The 18,212-nt window shown below is 35.6% G+C and overlaps 1 long non-coding RNA gene across 1 annotated transcript in view; it reads left to right on the forward strand.

Annotated features, from left to right (window-relative positions):
* LOC134730421 (uncharacterized) overlaps window positions 1–18,212 on the forward strand; it is a 439,770-nt gene that overhangs the window by 52,737 nt on the left and 368,821 nt on the right. The window lies entirely within an intron of this gene.

Raw genomic sequence — 18,212 nt, forward strand, 5'->3', positions numbered from 1 at the left:
TAATCTACCAGAGGAGATAAGTAGTTAAAATAAATACATTTTCTTGGTTATCTAAAATTAACAGGTAAATTTAGATAGAGTAAGGAATGATGGGTAATAATATAAAATTTGGTGTTGCTACTTTAAACATGTGATCAGGTTGACAGTTATAATATGCTAGTATTTTAGTAGCAAACTACATCAAGTGAGGTAGAGAACCATGGTGATGACTGAGTGAGTGAATTTCAGAAAGAGGAAATACTGAGGGCTAAGATCTGATAGGCAGATTACCCAAAGTGACTCAGCTAGAAAATAGTTTGAATCCTCATCATAATAATTTCAGAGCCTGTCTTCTTACCCACTGCAGAGTGCTAGAGCATGTCTGGTTTCCCAAGACCTCACCAACATTGCACTATTTCAGACATTTTCAGTTTTAACAATTAAATAGCAAAAATAATGGTTTATGTTCTTTTCTATTTGCAACTTATTACTAGAAAAGTTAAACATGTTTTTATGAATATTTCTGTTATTTGTATTTATTTTTCTGTGAATTACCTATTCAGAGTTGTATTAGTCTGTTTTCATACTGCTGTAAAGAACTGCCCAAGACTGGGTAATCTATAAAGGAAAGAGGTTAAATTGATTCACAGTTCAGCCTAGCTGGGGAGGCCTCAGAAAACTTAGAATCATGGCAGAAGGGTGAGGGGAAGCAAGGAACCTTCTTCACAAGGTGACAGGAAGGAGAATGAACGCAGGAGGAACTACCAAACACTTACAAAATCATCAGATCTCGTGAGAACTCACTCACTATCACAAGAACAGCATGGGGGAAACTGCCCCCATGATTCAATTACCACCACATGGTTTCTAAATGTGGGGATTTGGGGGATTACAATTTAAGATGAGATTTTATGTGTGGACACAGCCAAACCATATCAAGAATCTTTGTTTATTTTCCTATTGGGTTGTTTACTTTAAACTTTCTACATACTAAGTTTGTGTAAAAGTCATAGTGGTTTTTGCTATCACTTCCAATGGCAAAACCCACAATTTTTATGTTTTGCGTCAACATAATACATGTGCACACATACTTAAATATACACACATGCCTATCTATATAAGATATCAACACTTCAGCTAATTACTTGTATTAAAATATTTTATCAAAATTTTATTTATCACTTAGCTTTTTAATTGCTATATCATAGTTGTAATTATTTTAGGATACATGTGATATTTTGGTACATGTATACAATGTGTAGTGATCAAATCAGGATAATGGGGACATCCGTAACCTCAAACATTAATTTTATCTTTGTGTTGAGAACATTACCATTCTTCTTGTCTATTTAAAAATATACAATAAATTGTGGTTAACTATAATTTTCCTACTATGTTATCAAATACTAGAACCTATTCCTTTTATCTAGCTGTATTTTTGTACCCATTGAACAAATTTTCTTCATCTCCCTCCTCCTCTCTTTTATTTCCAGCCTCTAGTAACCACCATTCTGCTCTTTGCCTATTGAAATACACTTTTTAGCTCCCACAAATGAGTGAGAAGTGCAATATTTATTTTTCTGTGCCTGGCTTATTTCACTTATTATAATGAACTCCAGTTCCATTCATGCTGCCGCAAATGACAGAATTCCATCCTTTTTTTATGGATGAATAACACTTAGCTTTTCTATGGGGTCTTATATAGATGTTCTAAATTTACAAGTGAATACATATTTCAAATTTTTTCAAGGTTTAATTTGAACAACTAAAAACTCTGACATAAAATATGGATTTCCCCACACCATTTCAAAATGAAATTTTCCCTTGTTGTCTGTTATCTTCTGTTCCTTCCAGCCATGATAATGACCTTTAAGATCTTCATTCTCAATTGAACTGTTGTGGAAGATCCCAACCATAATTGCAATTTAATCTTTTCTAAACTCATCAGCATAATGATAAAGGTGCTCTGCATTTGATGTCAAAATACCTCTTCACTGAAACTACCCTCTGTGTTGCCCGTGTATTAATATACTAATCACAAAACACCTGCTATTCACTGTTTTCCATGCTTATTTATATTGTACTGTTTTACCTCCTACTCCCTGTTTCTTCATTACTCCTTGTTGGATAGACCTGAACTTCATCAGAGGTCACACCTAAACAACAATCCCTGCACAAAGATGTTCTGATGCCTTTCTTGAAAGGAATGCCTCAACATGTGTGGCATTTTAGAATACCTGGGCGTTTTATCATACGTTGTGACTAAGTTGTTGGTAAAAAAAAAATTCGCCTACTAGCTAATTTTGGGAAGCATCTGCATGATGGTACCTATCCCAGCATGTGGGAGATGCTCAAGTGGAGTTTTGAACTAACACACTCTGCAGTGTAAGGAAGGTAGATGATCAAACTGACTGGACTTCTTTCTCAGTGTATTAACACTTTCTCTCAGTTATTTATTCTTGTTCTAATTAAATATTCAGATGTGAGGGGTACTTATTAGTCCTGGTTAGTTTATTGAGTGACAGATAGGAGATAGATAAGAATATTTCTGCCCAGAGGAGAAAGGTAGTCAATAAATTAATCAATTGAAGTCATGATAAAATGGGCCACAAACTATCCATTCATTTATGTGTTCTAAAAATCAATGATTTTAATGGCACCACTGAAATGAGTCACATGGTCTTTATAAAATAAATTTGTTACTACATTTTGGATACCATCATGGGTTAAACAGACTATCATCAGAGACCTCTTTTAATATATAATCATAGATTTAACAATAAATTTCTTAGGTAAAAATGCATATATTTCTAATATTAGATCATTCTTACATGCTGTCCCTTCTACTCACTTTCCCTCTCTCTTTAGCCCATTGATATGTTTTTTTTTTTTCCATTCTGGCAGAAAAATCTAAGCACAGGATGACAATAAAATGTTATGAAACCTGTACAATTTCTTAAAAATTGTATTAAAGAAAATATAAATAGTTAAATAAAAGCCATGTTTACACTGAAATAAAATAAAGGATGGGAAAAGGTAGTATCTAAGTTTTCTACTTATTGGCAATCCTATAAGTTATAGTTTTTGAAATATTTAAAAGAAAGCAATAAAATTGGCAGCAATTCATATAAAAATTAAGAACATAGATAATAAAATTAGACATCCAATTTTATATTACAACTTTACCTCATATGCTGAGTGGTAATGAATATGTGCATTTTTTATTGTCATAAAGTTGGTCATCTTAAACCTTTATAATTCATTTAATGTCTTTAGCCATATCCCCTCTATTATTTCTGAATCAGTCATTTATATTTTCTCTTTTATTCTTTATTGATATACAAAGATGTATCAATTTTCTTATTCAATTCAAAGCATCAATTTTTATTTTATTGACATTTCTATTTTTTTCTCTTTCATTGACTTTAATTTTATTATATTTTCTTTTCATCTACTTACGTTAGACATAATTTGGTCTTATATTTTGGGTTTCTGAGGAGAGCAACTTAGATTATAATATTAGACCTTTTTTTTCCCAGTATAATAATTCAAAGCTAAAATTGTATAGCAAACCACTATACTCCACAATTATTAATAAGTTGCCTTTTAATTTTATTTAGTTCAAAATATTTTAAAATGTCCCATGCTATTTCTTTTATTTTCTATTTTATTTGGAAGTATGTTAACATCCCAATACTACAGATTTTCCAAATATCATTATGAAATGAATTTCATTATTATAAGAGAACATGTATGCAATATCAAACTTTTATATTGAAACTCACCTGATTACTAATTATTATCTCTCTTGGTGAATGTACCATGTGCACTTGAAAATAATATTTGTTCTGCAGTTGTTGCGTGTTCTATAAATGTCATTTAAAGCAAGTTAACCGACTATGTTAAGTCTTCTATATCATTATTACCTATAGACAATGAATTACTGAGGAGTGTTTAATATCCCCACCTAAAATTGTAAATTTGTCTGTTGTATTTTCAATTCTGTCATTTTTTTAACTTTATATATTTAGAAACTCTGTTACAAATGTTATAAACATTTAGGATTATTATATCTTCTTGATAAATAATTAACCTATTATTATGAAATTTCCTTTATAATCTGTGATATTATGTTTAGAGTCTCTTTTTCCAGGCATTAATACAGCTATCCAGTTTATTATGAATAATTTTGTACTATTATATCATCTTGCTTTCTTTTTACTTTAGCCTATCTTAATCTCTAAATTAAAATGATATTCTTTTAGACAGCACAAAGTCAAATTTTCTTTTTGAAAAGCTCTTCTAATTAGAGTATTTGTTTCATTTACACTTAATGTACTGTATGGTTGGATTTTAAAGAATCATCTGGTTATTTGTTTTCTATCTGCTGATTTTCCTTTTTCCCCAATTTTTTGTTTTCTTTAGACAAAAATATTGAGTATATAGTTTTATCTCCAATTGCCTGTTAACCTTCTACTAAATTTTAAATTTTAGTGGCTGCTCTTGGGTTAATAATGTCCATCTTCTCTCATTATAATCTGACTTCAAATAGTAACATAGCTCTTCCTATATAATATAAGAACTTATACTTTCATTTATTCCCTTTTATTCTTGTATAAATTGTATTTTATATTTTAGTTCTACACATGTTATATATCCAACAATACATTATTATTTTTCCTCCAATTTTTCTTCAAATAAAATTTTTAAAAATCTCTTTCATTCTTACCTTCAAATATCCCATATTTGGAGCTATTTTTTTCCAAGATTCCATCTGGTGTTATTTTTCTTCTGCTAGAAGAACTTCCTTTAACATTTGCATAGTGCAGATTTATTGGCACTAAGTTTTCTTATAGTTTCACCAGTCATATTTGAATTGACTAAGGTTTTTCTTCAGTAGTTTTCCCCAGATAAAAAGTTTGCATGCTCAAAACTATCCAACTAAAACATTTGTTTTTGAGGACTGTTAAGTTTGTCCTTGGCTTACACTGTCTTTTTTTCAGGATCTTGTAACTATCACTCCATTGTCATCTGTTCTTGACTACTATGGAGTGACTAGAGCCTGATGCCATTTTCCTTTTAAAAGTGACTATAGGAATTTTTTTTTAATTTTTAAGTTCTGCAACTTAAGTAATGTATATTCCAGTGTTGACAAATGTGGGTAGATATTTCCTGGTATAGTGGATGCTCTTTGGAGGAGTTTTGTGGCATCTTTAATTTTAGAAAATGTTCCTAAATTATAATTATTTATTATAATAGTTGAATTCCACTTCAGAAACTCCAGCTATGCATATATTTAATCAAATTTGTGCTTTGTTTCTATTATTTTTTCTTAATTGTTTTTAAAAAGTATTTATTTCCAACACATTTTGTTTACTTGTCTCATTCCCAGCTTCTGAATCTCTTATTATCCTTTCTTAATATTTTTTCAACTATGTTTTCTTCAATTTTACTTCCTTTCTGTGGCAATTTTACATTGTCTTCTTTTTTTTTTCAGAATGGAGTTCTGTGAGCTCAATTTCAGCTATCTGCTGTCTTCGAACTCATATAAGTTCTTAGATTTCTGCTTTGTATTCTTACTTTTTATAATTAATTGCTTTATATTTCACTAAAAAAAACCCTGTGATTTCAATTGTCCTTTCTTACATGACAACATTTATGTGGTGAGCAGTTTCTTGTCTGTTACTAATCATGTTCTTCTGCTTTCTTTATTCATATGACACTCTTATATTGATATTTAATTGGCTCCTCTCAATTATTCATTATTGAAAGGACTGGGTTTCCTAGAGAAGCTATTTCTTGCAGGGTCTTGTGATAGAGTAAGGGGCAAGGAAGTATTTCAGGCTAACTGATGTTCATAAACAAAGGACCTCTTCTTTCCAGCTGCTGAACAGATAGGTTGCAGTCTAAAAATATGGCTTGCTTATGTCATTCTTTGTATAGTATGAGCCTCTATGCATTTGTAAAATATAACAGCTCTAGGGATCCACTTCCTATATCCATTTTGTAGACACAACACATAGCTTTTACACTGTGCTGCTTCACCTTCAGGGAATATAGTCTTGTTAATTCGTTAGAGACCTGTTAGCACTGGTCTTTCTCCGCAGCTGCTCTCCGCTTCCTACCATACATCTCCTGTAGAAACTCGACTTGGAATCCATCTCTAGTTTTGCCAACCTTTGAATCTGCATATTTTTTTCTAAATTACTAGGAACATAAGGGGGAAAGGCTGATTTTAAGCTGTCATGTATAGATTAGAATTATGCCTTTTAAAATTTTTGTTACCATGGGATCTTACTATATTACAAAATAATTAAGAACAATTTAAAATCTGAAAAACTGCTGAAATTCCGCAGTGTATTTTTGCTGATTCTTTCATCTTTTGACCTTTCATCATATGCTTGTTTAAAAAACTGTCTGAATTATGTCACCAAATGTAGTGGTATCAAAGTGCCAGCAGCTCACAGAACTAATTATGAAATCTTAAGACTGAAGTCAAAAGTTCTATACTATCACCAGCATTGCAGGTTGTCTTCTTGTATTGGACTATTTTTTTCGGGCACATTTCAGGATGGGATGTTACTGTAAAGTTGTTAGTGAGTTTTTCCTTTTTGTTTTCAAAATCCCCACAGCACATTTATATCCATTTGAGTATTACACAACGGCTGCTGAATGCCAAATATTTCAGAAGCCTTATTTTTTATTTTAGAAATGTTTGAAGATGGGGCTATGGGAGACTGGTTTGGTTTGGTAGTGAGCGCTTTCTCCCAGGCTTGCAAAGGGAAGACCACCTTATTGCTGTGTCCTCACAGGGCAAAGACAGAGGAAGAAGGCAAGCTGTGTGGTGTCTCTTCTTATAAGGGCACTAATCCCAGCTTGGGGGCTCCAGCCTCACTGCCTCACCTAAACTTAATTACTTCCCAATGGCCCCAGCTCCAAATACAATCATAGTAGGAGTAAGGGCTTCAACATATAAATTTAGGGTGAAACACAATTCAGTCCATAGCACATAATGAGGTAGAGAGTCTGTGGACATCACTTCATAAAACAGATTGGCTAAAAGAAATACATTTGAGAGTTCCTAGTTCAAAGCTCCTATGTGGGAACAATTTGTTAACTAATGTAAATTCTAATTGTTATGAACCAAATCTGCATAATTTGAAGGTATTTGAAAAATATCTATATTAACATGCTTTAAGCCTTATAATAATCCTTTATCTTTTCTCCTTTCCACATATGCATATTCATATATCCCCTCTGAAAACATATTTCCCATTGAAGGCATATTTCAAATTTAAGTTTGTCTTTGTGCATCAGATTTAAAAGATACATCAGTGACTGGGTCATAGATTTGGAATGGCAATTGCATGCATCTCATTTCCACGATGATTAACAGAGTCCAGTTCCTAGCCCATTAAATATAACTTACATTCAGCTGCGGAAACCAGAGCTACATTTCAGTTAACTGTAGTTCTGCCAGAAAGAACATAAATGTGGTAGTCCCTAGTAAGACTTGACTAGTTAAAACACTTGATAATACTACTTTTTCTTACTTTTCTCATATCTACCCTACCACCTTCTCACTGTGCACATTAGCCTCTTCAGTTAACATGCTATGCCGTGAGCCTCAAAGGTTGATAACCAAGATAAAATATGGCCATGGCCTTCATTTCCCTGCAAGTTGACTTAGTGTAGATTCTTTGTCCACTAGCTTTTCCCTGTTTAATTACTAAGTGGCAAAACATTTAGGTGGTTTTGTTTTCCATTTGAAAGTTATCGTGATTCATAAGAAATGATGAAATACTCCTTTGGGCCAGGATAAGGGGAACTCATAATTTTTACATAGTCCATCCAAGTTTACCACAATAATAAGGAAATTATTTCTGGTTGTAATTGGTGATGCCAGAGGCGTAATTTGAACTAGAAACCTGATTTCCTTTGGAGAAAAAAAAAAAAGATTGATTTTGGGTGGGAGAGGGAAGGGAGAATGCAGGAAGGTAATTAGAGGTTCTTAACTGAGTGAAATGATACAGTACTGGAGAGGTTTGTTTATCTAACTAGATTCCAAAGGTTGAAACTCCACATACTTCTAAACTTTAAAGCTTCAAATTCAGCATATATGAAAAGCAGCCCAGAAGCATTAAAAATGTTTCATATCTATCCAGTTTAATGATCTCAGTATACACCTAATGTTTTACAGGGAAATGTCATGTAACTTATTGCACAATAACAATAACTTTGTGAAGTAACTTGTTCCCATTTTATAACTAAGCTCAAAGATGTAAAGAGGGCAATTACAGATTTCTACATGGATCATGTGATCAACTCCAATTCCTGATAACTGTATCTTACTCACTTGCCTGATTTTCTGTTCACTCATTCTTGTTTTTACCATGATTCCCATTCAATTACTCCTGCTTAGCTCACATAGAGATGTTAGAAATCATGTATTCCAAACCTCATTTATGTTATAAATGATGAAACTAAACTCCAATGTTATACTTAATGGCCTAAGGGTACACAACCAGTTAGTAACAGATTTGAGAACAAAACACAGGAGTGACATGATGCCTGGTTCAGTAGTGTCTTCCACTGTGTGTTTGTCTCTCTTTCTGTGTGTGTGTGTGTGTGTGTGTGTGTGTGTGTGTGTGTGTGTGTGTGTGTTCATCTTGGGCAATTGAGAAACCATCCTGGGAAGATAATAAAGAATGATCCATTTCATTGTGCAATTGCTCTGTACAATAAGTAAAAATGTTTCTTGAAATCTATAAACAAGAAATCATTTTTTCCCACTTCAATTCTCTACTTTCTTCAGGTAAAATCTTGTTCATGGTTTTTGGATTTTGAATAAGAATCTTACTTGTTCTTATCAGGAGTGGTTCAATTTATGAGAAGTTTCTGTCTTTATGCAGGCTTCATTCTACTGAAAAGACAACGGGTCCTGACGGTGACAGTTTTGCAACATAAAGGGTGCATTCTTCAGCCTCCATTTTTAAAAGATTTATCATTGATATGGTTTGAATATGTGTCCCCACCCAAATCTCATGTTGAATTGTAATTCCCAGTGTTGGAGGTGGGGACTGGTGGGAGGTGATTGGATCATGGGAGCGGTTTCTCATGAATGGGTTAGCACCATCCCCTTGGTGTTGCTCTCATGAAAATGAGTGAGTTCTCATGAGATCTGGTTGTTTAAAAGTGTGCAGCACCTCCCCACTGTCTCTCTCGCTCCTTCTCCTGCTATGAGGAGTATTGCTTTGCCTTCCCTTTCTTCCATGATTGGAAACTTCCTGAGGACTCCCCAGAAGCAGAAGCTGCCATACTTCCTGTAAAGCCTGCAGAACTATGAGCCAATTAAACCTTTTTTTCTTTATAAATTACCCAGTCTCAGGTATTTCTTTACAGTAGTGTGAGAACTGACGAATACAGTCATGAACTACTCAAAATAGGAAGCTGAATTTTTTAGAGCAGTGCTCAAAAATGAAGGGAAAATTTCTCCTTAGGATGTGTGTATTTTATATTTCTCTTAAGATTTCTTCCTGTTTCATTTTCAACTCAACAAAATACTGCCTAATTTATATGGTGTGTCAAAGTGGGCTGGTGGTGATGATCTGTCCTGCATATAGATAAGAAGGCAATGCATTATTTGTAGAGAATATAAACAATAATAAAATTGCCTATGATCAGTATGATTTGTATTAACACCATGAACTGGCAATTTGGAACAATTACAGTGATAAAATACACCCCTGTACTAGAGTGAGCAATTTCTGCTATTTGTGCTCCCCTCAATACACCACTGCCTAAGAAATAATTCATCAGTTTTTGTGTAGATGCATCTCAACCATTTTAGTTACATGAAGCTTGTTTTTGTCTAGCAAATTCATCGGAAAGTCTCCTGGAAATAGTATTCTCTGAGTTCTTCCACTTTCAAACATGTTTCTTTTCATGGCCTTCTAATTAAAGATAAGTTTGGCTAGGTATAAAAATCTTTTACTCACATTTTTTCGCATATTATTACTTTATGGATAGAGAGTTGCTGTTAGAACCTTATGATAATCTGAACATCTTAGACGTTTTTGCTTGGATACACAATGATTTTTATTTTTTTGATGTCTGTAATTTTTATTTTTATGTTTTTCAAGTAATTCATTAGTTTTTGAGCAGTTTTAAGCTAACAGAAAAATTGAGAGGAAAGTACAGAGAACGCCCGTCTACCCTTTCACAGGCTCCCTCCTTATTTTCTGTTTTATTAACATCTTGCAGTGTTACAGTTGTTATAATTGAACAAATATTGATAAATTATTTTCACACTAAAGACCGTAGCTCACATTAGACTTCACTCTTGATGGGTTTGTCCATACCAAAAGCATACATCAACCACTGCAGCATCATATAAAAGAGTGTCTCTGTCCTAATAACCCTCTGTGCTCTGTGTATTCATCCCTCTCTCCCCTCTAACTCCCGGAAAAATTGATTATGACAACCACTGATCTTTTTGCTGTGTCCATAGTTTTGCCTTTTTCAGAATGTCATGTAGTTGGAATCATTCAGTATGTAGCCTTTTCAGATTGACTTCTTTCATTTAGCATTATGCATTTAAGTTTTCTCCATGCCTTTCCTGCTGTGGAGACTAAAGTAACTTCATCTTGAATGCTAATCAGCTATGTTAAACTCTGACTAGCCCCGGTCCCATGAATGCCGCCTGATTCCTACTTTATTTACTGTGCTAGTGTAAGAACAAAGTAACCTCAAATTTATTGCAAAATTATAGACCATGACAAACATAGTATTCTTGCTTGTTCTGAAGAGTGCCTTTAATTGTCGTGCTAGAGTACATATATCCTTTCCTTATGGTATATAAGCCCTGGGTCTGGGAAGTAACAGTGCAGGGATCTACTTGTCTTGCAGCTGCTCAATACCATGCTTCTGCCTGCAATTTCACTTAATAAATCAACCAATACCAAACAACTGGATTCATCTGCCTTCTTCTTTGGTATCTTGGCACCTTTGGCATTTAGGGGTCACTTTGCATATATGGTCCTTTCCTGTTACACATATCTTCATCTTTGATTTCTTTTTGTGATAGATATATTCCATTGTCTGGTTGTATTACAGATTATGTATCCATTCACTGACTGAAAGATATCTTGGTTTTATCCAGGTTCAGGCAAATATGGGTAAAGCTGCTGTAAACATTTGTGTGCAGACTTTTGTGTGGACGTAAGTTTTTAACTGATTTGCATAAATACAAAAAAAGCTCACTTGTTGGATCAAATGATAAGATGTTTACTTTTGTAAGAAATTGCCAAACTTTCTTCCAAATTAGCTATACCATTTTGCATTCCCACCAACAATGAAACAGAGCTCCTATCATTACACATCATCGCCAGCAGTTCAGGTTGTCAGTGTTTTGGATTTTGACCATTCCAATAGGTTCACTGTAGTATTTCATTGTTGTTTTGGTTTGCAATTCACTAATGACACATGGCCTTGAGCATCTTCTCATATGCTTGCTAGAGATTTATATAATTTCTTTGGCAAGGTTTTTGTTCAAATTTTTTTTTTTTGATAGAGTCTCACTCTGTCACCAGGCTGCAGTGCAGTTGGCAAGATCTTGGCTCACTGCAATCTCTGCCTCCCGGCCCTCAGCCTCTCAAGTAGCTGGGATTACAGGTAATGCCACCACACCCAGATAATTTTTGAATTTTTAGTAGAGATGTGATTTCACCATGTTGGCCAGTATGGTCTGAATCTCCTGACCTCGTGATCTGCACCCCTCGGCCTCCCAAAGTGCTGGGATTACAGAAGTGAGCCACCGCCCCCAGCCCAGATCTTTTGTCTGTTTAAAACTGTTTTTTTTTCTTATTGTTGAATTTTAAGATTTCTTTGTAGATTTTGTATAACTGTCCTTTATCAGGTATGTGTTTTGCAAAGATCTTCTCTGAGTCTGTGGCTTGTCTTTTTATTCTCTTAAGGGTATCTTTTTTGGAACAGAAGTTTTAATTTTAATGAAGTCCAACTTGTCAATTTCTCATTCATTGTTTGAGCTTTTTATGTTGTATCTGAAAATGCAGTAGCAAACCCAAGGTCACAGATTTTTTCAATATTGTCATCTAGAAGTTTTTTAGCTTTGCATTTTACATTTGAGTATTTGAAGAATTTTGAGTTATTTTTGTGAAAGGTATAACATCTGTGTCTATATTTTTTATTTTGCATGTGGATATTCTGTTTTTCTGGCATCACTTGTTGAAAAAATCCTCATTTCTTCATTGAATTGCCTGTGCTCTATTGTCTATGATGAATTAACTGTATTTGTGTGATTTCGTTTCTGGGCTCTTTGTTCTCTTCTATTGATCTGTTTGCCTGTTCTTTCACTAATATCATTCTGTCTTGATTTTTGCAGATTTATAGTAGGTTTTAAAGTTGAGTAATGTCAATTCTTTCCTTTTGTTTTTCTTCAATATGGGGTAAGCTATTCTAGGTCTTTTATTTCCACATAAGCTTTATTTATTTATTTGTTGAGACAGAGTCTTACTTTTTTGCCTAGGCTGGAATGTGATGACTTGATCTTAGCTCACTGCAACCTCGACCTTCTGGGTTGAAGCAATTCTCCTACCTCAGCCTCCCAAGTAGCTGGGACTACAGGCATGCGCCACCATGCCCGGTTAATTTTTGTATTTTTAGTAGAGATGGGATTTCTCCATGTTGGCCAGGCTGGTCTTGAACTCGTGACCTCAGGTGATCCCCCTGCCTGGACCTCCAAAAGTGCTGGGATTACAGGCATGAGCCACCATGCTGTACTCCATATAAACTTTAGAATTAGCTTCTCTATAGCCACAAAATACCTTGCTGAAATTTGTATTGGGATTGCCTTGAGTCTGCCTTCCTGTAGTTGGGAAGAACTGATAATGACAAAATTGAGTCTTCCTGGCCATGTACACAAATATATCTCCCTATTTATTTGTATCTTCAATTAATTTTTTAAAAATGTCTAATTATTTTACTTTCAAAAGTTTCAGAATATTTTAGTTATACAGTCTGTATTTTAAATATTCAGATTATTTAGTGCTTATTTTTGTTATTTTAAGAATATTTCACTGACCAATAGTTTTAGTATGAGTCTGTTCTAATGTTTTGGTTTTATCTTTTGGGGACTTTTATTAAATATATATTAGATTATTTTGTCAGTCTTCCATAGTATCACTTTATCTTGAATACATTTTTATACCTCTCATTTATTTTTATTTATTTATTTGTTAATTTTATTTATTTATTTATTTATTTACTTATTTATTTATTTTGAGACAGGGTTTCATGCCTGTCACCCAGGTTGGAGTGCAGTTATGTGATCTCAGCTCACTGCAACCTCTGCCTCCCAGGTTTAAGCAATTCTCCTGTCTCAGCCTCCCGAGTAGCTGGAATTACTGGAGTGTGCCATTACGCCCAGCTAATTTCTGTGTTTTTAGTAGAGATGGGGTTTCACCGTGTTCGCCAGGCTGGTCTCGAACTCCTGGGTTCAAGCTATCCACATACCTCAGCCTCCCAAAGTGCAGCGTGAGCCCCCACACCTAGCCTCCTCTCATTTATTTTTAAACTTTAAAAATTATTCTATCTCAGGTAACTATTGAAACAGTGTCCATTATGTTTGTTTGCTCCTGTATTATGTTTTTTCTAGCTTTTTCTTGACTTCTTAAAATTTTGTTCTTTCCTTTTTTTCTTTATTTGTGTACCCCCTCTTTTCAAGTCATCATTTAGACCAATGATCCCATTTTTAATTTGTAAAAATAATTCTGATTTGTGTGATTTTCTCTTGGCTCTCATCTTCTTACTATCAATTGCTCATTTAAAAATTTAGGTTACCATTTTTAATATTACGTGAGTTTCTTTTGTAAAAGTGTTTTCATTTTGATATGTTACACCTAGTGTTTGTATATAGATTCTGATTGTAATACTTTTCTTAAAAATTTTAAGTGAAATAAATTTTTCTGTACCTTTAGAAACATGGGAAGGGGCAAGACAATTTTTCCATCTCCGTTGCTCTAAAACCCTCTTCTATAGTTTTCATTAAATGATCAAAAACAGAAAAAAAAATTCTCCCTGCTTCCTGAGATCTGCCTTCTCTGCATCCTTTCTCACTTTTGTCTTCATCTTGTATTTCCTTTATTCTGGATATTTCAAATCATTCTCCCTTCAGTGTTGAGCACTATTCTGGAAGAAAGCTTCAGACTGTGAGTTTCAAAAGTGCACAGAGCACAGAGGGCTTTCTAAACTTACTAGGATCCCCTTCCATTCCATTTGCCAACTGGATTCTCATGACCCCCAGCCATTATTATGAGCCAGTTCTCAGAGATGTCTGTGCACACTTAGCAAAAGAGGGCTTCTCTTCTCACACCCATTAGACACCTCATGTTCACAGCACCTAGGGCTTGTAACTGCCCTGCTCTGCCCTGCCTACTCACATATTGTCATCAAGTTTTGTCAGAGATACTGTCTTTTGAGTTTTTGGTTTTGCTATATTCCTTGCAATGCCTATTTTAATTTTAAGAAGTTTCAGAAACTATGCCACCCTTGCCACCATCTTCCTGGTATTCATCTATATACTACAATATTTTCCAAATGCTAATGGCTCAAACTGGATTGCCCCTCTCACTAATTTGCACTCTTTTCTCAGGATACAGCATTTGTTCATTCACTCATTCAATGAATATTTCTTGAGTGTCAGGCATTTTTAGCCACAGTAGATGTAGTAGAAAGCAAGATTTGTAAAGCTTACATTCTCACTGTCAAGAAAATAACTAAGCACCAACATAATATGTCAGATAGTGATAAAAACTATGAAGAAAACTATAAAATTGGGAATTCAGAATTAAGAATACAGGAAGAAAGGAAGCTTCTTATTTCAAATTGAACATGCAGAATAGACATCTTTAAAGTTTTACATGTAAACAGGGGCTTGAAAAAAATAAAAGAATGAGTCCTGTGGCAACTTGGGTGCATAGTGAATATAAATTCCAGAATGAAAAAAAAAGCAATCCCAAAGTCCTCAGGGCTGTTGCATTCTTGAGGTGCAGTGAAACTGCAAAAACTCCAGTGTGGATGAAGAGGAGCGTGCGAGAATCAGAGTGGTGGGAGAAAAGCCCATAGATGCCATCTGTAAACTAGGCAGGGTCTCATGAGTCACTGCAAGGATTTGGGATCCTTTTCTGAAGGAGGTGGGAAGCTACTGTACAAATTTCCTGGATTCCAAACAGGATTTGGTTTATGTATTAAAAAAAATTGTCAGTTTTGAAGACTACATTTTAATAAGCAAGGGCAGAAGCGACGTGGAACAGGGAGGCCAGTTACCAATCTACAGCAATAATCTGGAGATGATAAAGCTTAGAGGAAGGTAGAAGGTGAATACAGAAGAGATAGCAAGTGGCAAGACAAAATATGTTTTTAAACTAGCTAGCTAAGGTTTAAGACAATGATCTTTGATATTGTTTGGCTGTTTCCACGCCCAAATCTCATCTTGCATTGTAGCTCCCACAATTTCCATGTGTCATGGGTGGAACACAGTGGGAGATAATTGAATCATGGGGGCAGGTCTTTCTCATGGTATTCTCATCAGAGTGAATAAGTCTCTTGAGATCTGATGGTTTATAAAGGGAAGTTTCCCTGCACAAGTTCTCTTCTCTTGTGTGCCGCCATAGGAGACGTGGTTTTCACCTTCTGCCATGACCATGAGACCTCTCCAACCATGTGGAACTGTAAATCCAATAAACCTCTTTCTTTTGTAAATTGCCCGTTTTTGGGTGTGTATCAGCAGAGTGAAAACAAACTAATACAATAAATTGGTACCAGGGGTGAAGTACCACTGAAAAGATACCCAAACATGTAGAAGCAACTTTGGAACTAGGTAACAGGCAGAGATTGGAACAGTTTGGGTGGCTCAGAAGAAGAGAGAAAAATGTGGGAAAGTTTGGAACTTCCTAGAAACCTGTTGAATGGATTTGCACAAAATGCTGATAGTGATATTGACATAAAGTCCAGGCTGAAATGGTCTCAGATGGAAATGAGGAACTTGTTAGGAACTGGAGCAAAGATGACTCTTGTTATGTTTCAGCAAAGAGACTGGCAGCATTTTGTCCCACCCTGGAGATTTGTGGAACTTTGAACTTGAGAGAGATAACTTAGGGTATCTGGTAGAAGAAATTTTGAAGCAGCAAAGCATTCAAGATGTGACCTGGGTGCTGTTAAAGGCATTCAGATTTATGAGGGAAGCAAAGCATAAAAGTCCAAAAAATTTGAAGCCTGATAATCCAATATAAAATAAAATCAAATTTTTTTGAAGAGAAATTCAAGCCAGCTGCAGAAATTTGAATAAGTAATGAGGAGCTGAATGTTAATCCCCAAGACAATGAGGAAAATATCTCCAGGGCATGTCAGAGGTCTTCACGGCAGCCCCTCCCATCACAGGCCCAGAGGCCTAGGAGGAAAAAATGGTTTGATGGGCCTGGGCTCAGGGTCCCTTTGCTGTGTGTAGCCTGGAGATGTGGTGCCCTGCATCCCAACCACCCCAGCCATGGCTGAAAGGAGCTAATGTAGAGCTGGGGCCATGGCTTCAGAGAGTGCAAGCCCCAAGCCTTGGCAACTTCCATGTGTGGACTTCCGCGGGTGGATAGAAGTCAAGAATTAAGGTTTGGAAATCTCTGCCTAGATTTCAGAGGATGTTTGGAAATGCCTGGATATCCAGGCAGAAGTTTACTGCAGGGTAGGGCACTCCTGGAGAACCTCTGCTAAGGCAGTGCAGAATGAAAATGAAGCCCCCATACAGAGTCCTGAGTGGGGAGCTGTCTAATGGAACTGTGAGAAGAGGGCCAATATCCTTCAGACATCAGAATGGTAGATGCACTTACAGCTTGCACTGTGTGCCTGGAAAAGCTGCATACACTGAATGCCAGCCCGTGAAAGCAGCCAGGAGGGAGATTGTACCCTGCAAAGCCACTGGGGTAAAGCCACCCAAAACCATGGGAACCTGCGTCTTCCACCAGCATGACTTGGATGTGACACATGGAGTCAAATGAGATCATTTTGGAGCTTTAAGATTTGACTGCCCCACTGGATTTTGGACTTGTGTGGGGCCTTTAGCCCCTTTGTTTTGGTTGATTTCCCTCATTTCGAATGGGCATATCTATCCAATACCTGTACCCACATTGTATCTAGGAAGTAGATAACTTGCTTTTGATTTTACAGGCTCATAGGCAAAAGGGACTTGCCTTGGCTCAGATGACACTTTGGACTGTCAACTTTTGAGTTAATACAGAAATGAGTTAAGACTTTGGGGCACTGTTAGGAAGACATCTTTGGTTTTGAAATGTGAGGATATGAGATTTGGGAGGTGCCAGATGATATGATTTGGCTGTGTCCCCACCAAATATCATCTTGCATTGTAGCCCTCACAATTCCCAGGAAGCATGGGAGGGACCCAGTGGGAGATAATTGAATCATAGGGCAGGTCTTTCCTGTGCTATTCTCATGATAGTGACTAAATCTGAGATCTGGTGGTTTTATAAAGGGGAGTTTCCCTGAGCAAGTTCTCTTCTTTTGTCTGCCGCCATGGAAGATGTGTCTTTAACATTCTGCCGTGATTATGAGGCCTCCCCAGCCATGTGGAACTGTGAGTCTATTAAACTTCTTTTTTTGCAAATTGCCCAGTCTTGGGTATGTCTTTATCAGCAGCATGAAAACAGACTAATACAATCTTCATCTGAGAAAGTAGAGCTGAATGTTGCACATTCATACCCAAATTCCAAATAGAAATCCTCCACAGTCCATATAAGTCTCAGGCACATAATTTCCAGTCTCTGTTTTGATTCCCATTTGAAGAATTATCACTGAATCCCCCCAAAATAATAAAAAGTTACTGTTCTGTTTAACTTGGATCATTGAATATAAATGTGCAAGATAAATGAATAATTAGCCTAATAATTCTTACCATCTTACTTTGCTCTCAAATGTTTTCATATCAGTGATGTTCAGGAGCCTCTAATATTCTAACTCTCAAGAGTCTCTTTCTCCATTCCCTGATCAAGCAGGTTCTCCTTTGGCTTTTTCCTTCCACCTCTGTCTTTGCTATAAAATGGGGAAGAAGGGGAGGGTTGTACATAGCAAAGTGGTGGAAGAAAGCGAACAGAATAGCTTTTCTTTATCCAGTGGCTAGGTGTAGAGTGGGTACATTTATTCCTTTCTTT

The sequence above is a fragment of the Pan paniscus genome, chromosome 4 (assembly GCF_029289425.2).
Source record: "Pan paniscus chromosome 4, NHGRI_mPanPan1-v2.0_pri, whole genome shotgun sequence".
Classification (NCBI taxonomy): domain Eukaryota; kingdom Metazoa; phylum Chordata; class Mammalia; order Primates; family Hominidae; genus Pan; species Pan paniscus.